The 10,103-nt window shown below is 39.0% G+C and overlaps 1 pseudogene; it reads right to left on the bottom strand.

Annotated features, from left to right (window-relative positions):
* Positions 1 to 1,876: 1,876 nt before the first annotated feature.
* LOC101606525 lies at positions 1,877 to 5,289 on the bottom strand (annotated as a pseudogene).
* Between the last annotated feature and the right edge of the window lie 4,814 nt (positions 5,290 to 10,103).

Below are 10,103 nucleotides of genomic sequence, written 5' to 3'. Positions count from 1 at the left end.
CTAACGTATTGATATAAGGAAAGAAAATAATCCTTGCAAATTCTGTCATTCAGTCAAAAGAAGATTATATGATTTGTTTGTCTCTTTATTTCTTTCTCTTTTTTCCTTTTTTAAAAAATAAAAAATAGTGGGGAAAATATGGAGAGAAATATAAGCTACAATTCTTGTCTGTCTGCCTCATGTCAGACAATCTGCCAAGCATTAGCTTTTTAATCCTAAGAGTTTATAAGGGTAATGGAAGCAGATTGCCTTCCACGTAGTTGTGTTACTTGAGGAGAAAAGAAGGTCTACAGAGATTGCATTTCACCAATGAAGAGAGTCCTTGACTTGAATCTTGATTTTTCTATAACATAAACTTACACAATTCACTTAGCCTCGCTGAATTTCAATTTTTCCACCTATAAATTAAATTACAACAAAACACTATGTCATTTGTAGTTTCTGGTTATTATAAGTAAGCACTGGTGTATGTTAAGCATCTTCTTCAGGATTCATCACTGAAGGGCCTCCATATGGTTTCAATATTACCACTACTCTGCATATGTGGCAACAGAGAAGTAACTTGCCTAGATAGGAACTTATCAAGCTCATAGTATTCATATCAGAGTCTAAGTCAAGGGAACTATTATTATGCACAACATATAATTAATGTTTAGAAACGGGTACCTTTTTCAGAAATTTCTATTAGCATATCAATATCCATCAATAAAATGAAAATCTCAAGGCTAAGGAATCAACAAATTTGATGAAAACCATGCAACCAGATATGCAAGTAGCATCTTGTGCTTGAGAAGCAGAGTTGTTTGGATATCAGGTATAAAATGTAAGTGGATAGCTTGTTCTATGAGCTGTGCTATAGATTTACTCCTTTGCTGGCTCCTTTGCAGTCACACACCAGCATGTTGAGGGATAGTTGCTCGGTTTTAGACACAAATTTTGCATTAATTTTCTCATTTGAGTTCTATTACAGAAGAGATTTACTTACAGCATTTACCATATAATGAAATTGAGTATCTGAGAGGCCCAGGCTACCAATTGAGAAGCAACTGATGTTGGAATGCAAGCCAGGAATGACTGACTGCTCCTACCTAAATTGACTACAGTAAGATAATTATAACTGTCCCATAATAATTATTATAATTTCCATATTTTCAGTGTTCATTACTTTCTAGGCATTCTACTAAGCAATCTGTGTAAGGTATCTCATATAATCTATACCCAAGAAACAAAGGTCATGGATATAATTATCCTTTAAGGAAGTCAAAGTGGGGGTTAAAGGAAGGAAAGTAATCAGTTCAGGCAGAATACCACAGCTAGAAAATAGATGATTTCACTTTCCCAGGTTCATAGGTTCTTACTCCAGAAATTGAGTATGGTAAGAACAAAGGTAATTTGAAATTCATGAAGAGGAAAATTTAACAATATCAAAAGTATTTTTCTAGGGCTGGAGAGATGGCTTAGTGGTTAAGCGCTGGCCTGTGAAGCCTAAGGACCCCGGTTCGAGGATCCATTCTCCAGGACCCACGTTAGCCAGATGCACAAGGGGGTGCACACGTCTGGAATTCGTTTGCAATGGCTAGAGGCCCTGGCACACGCATTCTCTCTCTCTCTCTCTTTCTCTCTGTCTGTTGCTCTCAAATAAGTAAATAAAAATAAATGAAAAAAAATTAAAAAAGTATAACTATCCCATGTACAACCAGAAATGCAAAATCTTCCCCCAACACAAAGCAAGGTTCCTTGAGGAATGCTTAGTTTCTAAGTTTCTAGTATAACAGGTTTAATATAAATTCAACAACAGCTAGATATTGATATAATCTTAATATTGGTGTAGATATGTACAAGCACTCTGTATCAAGGTAGGACAGAAACATTGCAATTACAATCCTCGTTTCTGTAACTGGTTGCATGGCCATAGCTGGTATTTGTAACTACTTTCTTCTACTACCTATTCTGTATTTCCTCCTCCTTTAGCAAGCACCTCAGCAGGTCTTGGTTCCTTACCTGGAGGGGTGACCCATATCTTCATTCCTGAAGGATCTGGGCCATTTATCACAGTACCTTGATTGGGTTGTTGCAGTTGTCCACTGACTTTGATAACAGGGCATGTTAAGAGATGGCCTAAAGGATCTCTTGCACTTCAGACATATTTTTCCTTCCCTCAATTGTGGAGGAGGAGTCCAATTTCTCCTTGCTAGTCCAGATCAATCACATCTGCTAACAATGTCACTCCTTTCTTAGCCTGTTGACTAGAGGGCATCAGGAGCCCAAAGTGGCCAGAAGGAAGTCTTGGCTTCCAGTTCAAAGGAATGTTATTTGTGTCTCCTAGCAAAAGCATTCCCTCCTCTGGCACCAAGACTTTTAGGCCAGCAGAGTGTAAGGATGTGGGAACAGGGAGCTGAAATTTAGCTAATGGGTCACATGGGGTGATGGTAAGTGGGACCATTCCCATTTCCACCCCTTGATTTCTGGACCCGTGAATCCAAGTTATAGGAGAAACAGTACCATACATAGGACACTGACTCAGAGCATAGACAGCCTGATGGAGGACACTCCCCCAGCCCTCCAAGTGACTGCCACCTAGTTGGCGCTGTAGCTGGTTCTTTAAACAGCCATTCCACCATTCTATCAAGCCAGCTGCTTCAGTGTGGTGGGCCACAAGGTAAAACCAGTGAATTCCATGATAATGAGCCCACTTCCACTCTTCCTTGGCTGTAAAGTGAGTTCGTTGGTCAGAAGCAGTGCTGTGTGGAATACCATGACTGTGGATAAGGCATTCTGTAAGCCCAGAGATGGTAGTTTTGGCAGAAGCACTAAGTGAAAGAAAGGCAAATGCATCCCCAGAATAATTGTCTATTTCAGTAAAGACAAAACACTGCCCTTTCCATGTTGGAAATGGTCCAATGTAGTCATCCTGTCACCATATTGGAGGTTCAGAGTTGGTCTTTGCTCCTGGCAAATTTGTCACTCAGCAATAGCCATATCGGGGTTAAACTTAGTTAGTGGAAGTCCATGTTGTTGGGCCCATGCATAGCCTGCATCCCTGACACCATGGCCACTTTGTTCATGAGCCCAATAGACAATGACAGGGATGGCTGAGGATAAAGGTTGACCAATATTCACAGAATACATCAACTTATCTACTTGATTATTCAAGTCATCCTCTGATGTGATCACCTTCTGATGAGCATTAACATGGGAAACAAGTATCTTTATATCCTTTGCCCATTCACAGGGTTCTATCCACATACACTTTTTCCAGATGCTCTCCTCACAATTTTCCAAATGTGCTCCTTCCAAGTTCCAGACCATCCAGCCAAACCATTGGTCACAGGCCCTGACTCAGTGTATAACCACACATCTGGCTATTTTTCTTTCCAAGAAAAATGTACAACCATGTGCACTGCCCGTAGTTCTGCCAATTATGAAAACTTACCTTCACCACAGTCCTTCAGAGTTGTCCCAGAAAGGGGTTGTAATGCTGCAGCTGTCCACTTCTGGGAGGTGCCCACATAACGTGCTGAACCATCTGTAAACCATGCCCTAGTCTTCTTTTCAATCAATTGATCATAGGGCACACCCCATGATGCCATAGGTGCATGCTTGGGGACAGAAGGCATTGTAACAGGACTAGCAACCATAGGCATTTGGGCAACTTCCTCATGTAACTTCCTTGTGCCTTCAGGGCCTGCTTGAGCCTGATCACGTGTATACCACTTCCACTCGATGATGCACATCCAGTTTTATGACCTGGTAGGTCCGATAATACTGAGTTCATAATGGGCAGCCCAGGTCGCATTGTAACTTAATGGCCCATTCTCAAACGTTCAGTTTCCACTAAGGCCCAATAGCAGACCAAGAGCTGTCTCTCAAAGGGAGAGTAATTGTCTTCAGTTGATGGCAGGGCATTGCTCCCAAATCCCAATGGCCTCAGCTGTGATTTAACTATGGGGGCCTGTCAAAGGTTCCAAATGGCATCCCTATCTGCCACCAACACAGCAAGTGCCATTGGATATGCTGGATCATATGACTCAAGATGCAGCGCAGCCTGCACCTGTTGAAAAGCCTTCTCTTATTCTGGGTCCCACTGAAAACTAGTATCTTTCCGAGTCACTTGGTTTACAGGATGAAGTAAGACACCCAAGTGAGGAATGTGCTGTCTCCAAAATCCAAATCAGCCCACTAGATGTTGTGCGTCTTCCTTAGTAGTAGGAGGGGCCAGGTGCAACAACTTATCCTTCACCTTACAAGGAATATCCCTGCATGCTCCACACCACTGAACTCCCAGAAATTTCACTGAGGTGGAATTTACTTGAAGTTTGGATGGGTTTATTTCCCATCCCCTGATGTGTGAATGCTATACCAGCAACTCCAGAGTGGCTGCCACCTCCTGCTCATTCAATCCAAACAGGATAATGTCATCAATATAATGGACCAACATGACACTTTGTGGAGGGGACAGGTGACCAAGGTCCCTGCAAACTAAGCAATGACACAGGGTGGGAGAGTTAAGATAACCATGAGGTAAAACTGTCAAGGTATACTACTGACTTTACCAGCTGAATGCAAATTGCTTCTAGTGGTCCTTATGGAAGGGTATGAAGAAGAAAGCATTCACAAGATCAAGAGCTGCCTACCAGGTACCAGGAGATGTGTTAATCTGTTCAAGTAAAGAAACCACATCTGGTACAGCTGCTATAGTTGGAGTCACTGCCTGATTAAGTTTCTGATGATCCACTGTCATTCTCTAGGATCCATCTCTCTTCTGAACAGGCCAAAAAGTAGAGCTAAAGGGAGACAAAGTGGGAACCAGCACCCCTGCATCCTTCAAGTCCTTTATAGTGTCTTTAATTTCTGCAGTCCCTCCAGGGATGTGATACTGTTTTTGATTCACTGTTATCTCTGGTGGTGGGAGCCTCATTGGCTTCCATTTGGTCTTTCTAACCATAATAGCCCCCCATTCCACAATTCAGGGAACCAATGTGGTGGTTCTGCCAACCCCTAATTATATCTATCTCAATTATGCATTCTGGGACTGGGGAAATAACCACAGGATGAGTTCAGGGACCCACTGGACACTGTTAGTCTAACATTTGCCCAAACTCCATTGATCACCTAACCTCTGAAAGCACCTACTTTAACTGGAGGGCCACAGTGCTGTTTGGGGTCTTCTGGAATCAATGTCAGTTCAGAGCCAGTTTCCTGTAGGTCCCTAAAGGTCTGATTATTTCCTTTTCCCCAGTGAACAGTTCCTCTAGAAAAAGGCTGCAGGTCCCTCTGAGGAAGGATAAGTGTAAGCTTAATATTGAAACTTTTGGGGTTTGTGGGAGGGTTCTTCCTCTAGGGGACCCAACCACCCCTTCAATCAAGGGGCTCAGGATCTGTAAACTGGCTCAACTCTGGAAACTGATTAAGAGGCCTTGATTCTCTGTAGCTATAATTCAAAGTGACTTTATGTTCTTTTGCTCTGGAACTTTTCTGCTTATACAGATCAAGCAGAAATGCAGTAGGCTTCTTATGTATTTGACTTCCAGGAATACCATGATTATTCAGCCAGTGCCAAATTCCTATACAAGTCATACCTCTGTGTGCGTAATTTTGCCTATGCTAACTATTATGAAAAACTCACTCACCTTGCGTTTGGAGATTTAGTGCTACCACTTTGGCCCTTGTTACCCCAGGATCCATTTAGACTCATTGCATCTAAGTCACCTAATGCAGCAACTGCAGCTCCCATTGTGGCATCTTTTTTACATAACTGACCAATGATTGGGCAGGCACCTTAAGTATGCTGGTACACCCTTCACAAATCTGTTTCTTATAGTCTGGACAATCCTATTGTGGGGGCAAAGATGAGTTTACATGGCAAATCAACTTCAGCATTCCAAGTTCTTGGAGCCTTTTAATTGCTTCGTCAACATTAAGCCAAGGGATATCAGGCAGCTCAAGCTCATTCACAGTAGGCCATCTTTGATCCATACTTCAGCCAACCAATCAAATAAACTGGTGGCACCTCTTCCAACTGCTCGAGCTACATTGTTAAACCTAAAATCTCTGCTCAATGGGCCCATTTCAGTAAATTCAGCTTGATGTAATCTTATGTCCTTTTCCTCCATCATCCCACACCCTTAAAGTCCATTCCCACACATATTCCCCATGTTTCTGCCTGCACAAGTTAGAAAACTTGTGAAGTTCTTTAGAGGTGTACCTCACCTCCTCTTCAGTCACACTTTCTATCTCACCTCCTGCCTTGTTATTGGCATAGAGGCAAAGATGGGTGGGCACTGAGAAGCATCAGCATGGCCTACTGATTTCTCAAAGAAGTATTAACTCAGTCAGGCAAAGATGGAGAGAGTAATAAATCAGTATGTGGAGGTGGAGGTGGGGACATAACTGCTGCTATGTGAGGAGAGGTCATATTTTCATGCAAAACAACTTCTTCAAGTGTCCCCAGGTTCTTCAGGGTCTTTCCACACATCCTCATCCCAAGTCACAGGATCCCACTCTTTTCCAATCACTGCCCTCTGACAGTGACATCTCTTCCTTGAAATAAAAAGTTCCAGTGGGAAATTCAAAAGCTAAGCAGTAGTAAGTTTTCCTTCCTTCCTTCTTTCCTTCCTTTCTTCCTTACTTCCTCCCTCCCTCCCTCCCTCCTTCTCTCTCTCTCTTTCTTTTCTAACAACTTGCCTTGGGGCTATAAGCATGCTGTTCACTTCCTGCTTGTGCTGAGAGAGAACCTCAGGGACTGAAGAAGTAGCAAAGCAGTTAGTGATACTGTGATAGTTTATAGTAATGTGACAGAACATAGCTAAAATTAAGGCCAGTACTAGGCAAAGATTGTCTCCTGCATAACTCACATTCCCTAACAGCATACCCTTGTTTTTCTTTTTCATGTCTCTTCCTCATACCTAGACTTTAATGCTCGTACTCACTTAGCTGTTCTAAGTAGTCACAGAAGCAAAATTTACAGGACACACAAAATCACAATACATATTTTTTATAGGTGAATTGAAACACAATTCTCCTGAAGTGGTCTGAGGTCTAAACTATCAGAAAAATTTATATTCGAAGTTATTGTTTTAGGGGGAAGGAAGATCGATTAACTAGACCTTGCTTTGCCCACAGATAGTACCTTTTCATTACTGTATTCAGAAGCCTTCCTGTCCCTTTCCTTTCAATTTATTCTTTTGAAAAAAATGAGATATAAGTCACACACCATAAAGTTCACCCTCTGAAAGTATAAAATCAATTGTTTTTCAGTGTACTCTAGAGTTTTACAAGCATTGCCACCATCTAATTCAGTTTTCTTTCCATCACAGAAAGGTACTATGTGTTCATTGCACTTATTTCTTGTTCCCTCAGCTGCCAAGACATGACATGAATCTATTTTCTATTTGTAGAGAATTGACTATTTGGGGCATTTATAAATAGAATCATGCAATATGCATCTTATTATACCTGGCTTTTTCATTTAATATCCAGTTTGCTCTCTCTATATATTCTATTATTTAATAATACTTTATTTCTTTTATTTTTGACATTTGTTTTAATTACATGTTTAATTGTTATATATTAATTATTTAAAATTGTTGGTATGATTAATACACATGTATTTCGTACTTATATTCCACCATCCTTGCCCAATCTTGTCCCTTCCACCTTCTGTTCATTGTCTTCCTCCAAAATATATGACTTTCATATCATATATATATATATATATATATATATACATATATATATATATATATATACTGACTATTACTGAAAACGTATTCATCTTTCTGAGTTCTGAGTCTGACATATTTTACTTCATAGGATGATCTCCAATTATATTTACTTGCCTAAAAATGATAGACTTCCATTCTTTATAGCTAAATAAAATTCCATTTTCCATATATACCACATTTTCTTTATATATTAAGTGGCTGATATGCATCCAGAGTGGTTTCTATCTCACAGATAATGTGAATAATCCTGCAATTAGCATAGATATACAACATTTCTGTGGTATTCTGACTTGCATTCTTTCAGGTGTATACTCAGGAGTGGCATAATGTGGAATTTTCATTTTTTAATTATTTTGTTTATTTTTATTTATTTATTTGAATGTGACAGACAGAGAAAGAGGAAGAGGGAGAGAGGGGGGTGGGGTGGTGGAGAGAGAGAATGGATGGGCCCGCTAGGGCCTCCAGCCACTGCAAATGAACTCCAGATGCATGTGACAACTTGTGCATCTGCCTAAAGTGGGTCCTGGGGAAATCAAGCCTTGAACCAGGGTTCTTGGGCTTCAAAGGCAAGCACTTAACTGCTAAGCCATCTCTGCAGCCCATGGAACTTTCATTTTTTAAAATACACCCCCTGTTGGCTTCCATGTGGGCTACAAAACTTTACACTTTCATCAGAAGTTTATAAGGGTTATTTTTTTTTCCTGCATCCTTGCCAGCATTAGTGGCTGTGATTGAAGTCAATCATTCTGAATGGGTGAGATGAAATCCTAATGTTATTTTGATTTGCATTTCCATTATAGCTTAGGTAAGATGTTGAATATTTTCTTTATATATTTATTCGCCATTTTTACTTCTTTTGACAACTATCTGTTCCATTGATTTGCTCATCAATTGATTGGAGTATTTTTAATGTTTATTTTAGTATTTTATAGTTTATAAGTATTGATTTCCTATGATCGAATAGCTGCTAAATATTTTCTCCCATCTTGTAGGCTGTCTCCTTACTGTTTTTTTTTTCTCTATAGATGCTTTTGAATTTTGTGCAATCTCAGTTATTAATTCTTGCTATTATTTCCTGGATCCTTTCCAGAAAATCTATATGTCAATATCTTGTAGATTTTTTATATTCTCCTCTACTAGTTTCAGGTCTTAATTAAAGTTTTGTTCCATTTTGAATTGATCATTGTGCAGAGTGAGAGATACAGGTCTAATTTCAATCTTCTGCATGTTTACATATGTGGTTTTCCAAACACTATTGGTTGAAGGGGCTGTCTTTTATCTAATTAGGTTTTTAGCACCTTTGTTAAAAGCAAGCAGGCTGTAACTGTATGGATTTATTTCTGAATACTCTGTGCTGTTCCTTTGGTCGGCATGTCAGTTTTGTACTTGTATCATGTTGTTTATTTTTCTATTTACTATGGATCTGTAATGTAAACAAGTATTATATCTTTGTATCTTCTAGTGTTTCCATTATTTTCATTTATATTATTGCAAAGTTTTCATTACCAAATCATACTCTATGATATGACATTTAATTTACCTGCTTACCAGTTGATATTTGAGTGACTTTCACTTTTTGTCTATTTTGAATACTATTATTGTCTTATGAGACAATAGTGGAATAAAAGAAGAAATCAACAGAGATAGCAATTCACAATATATATGAACACTTAGAGACTGAAAAGGGTACTTTTGAATGTACAGTAAATAACTGAAGAAATTATGGAGGAAATTTACAAGTGCCTAGAATCAAAAGAAAATGGTATCATAACCTAGTGGAATTTTTGGAATGCAGGCAACACAGTTATAATAAATTTAAAGCTGTAAGTGCTCACATTAAAAGTCAGAGAGCGCTCAACTTAATGGTACATATTAAGACACTAGATAAAAACAAGAAGTTAAACCCAAATTAAGTAGATGGAAAAAAATAATGAAAAATATCTAGCCAAAATAACAAAAAGATTGAGATGACTCCACTTCCTAAAATTAGCAATGAAAAGGGAGTTTTCCCCATAAACTCCAAGGAAATTCAGATCATTATGGAATAATTTGAAACTTTACATTTCTGGATAATATAGGAGAAATACATAATTTTCTAAATGCATGTTACCTAGCAAAATTAAATCTAGAAGACCTAAAAAATGTAAACAGAGCCATGAAACACAGTGGTTGAAAAAGTAAAATTCTCCCCACAAAAAACTGTCAACTGAAAATACATTAGGATCATACATAGAAACCAAGTTTTTTTTTTCCCCATCTCAGGGTTGCAAAGTTGGCTCACCATACCAAAACCCACCAATGTAATATGTCATATAAATAGATATAAAGGCATAAAACATATCATAACCTCAATAGATGCAGAAAGGACATTTGAAAAAG

This window comes from Jaculus jaculus, chromosome X (assembly GCF_020740685.1).
Source record: "Jaculus jaculus isolate mJacJac1 chromosome X, mJacJac1.mat.Y.cur, whole genome shotgun sequence".
NCBI lineage: Eukaryota > Metazoa > Chordata > Mammalia > Rodentia > Dipodidae > Jaculus > Jaculus jaculus.
This window is presented reverse-complemented; position numbering and strand designations above follow the sequence as displayed.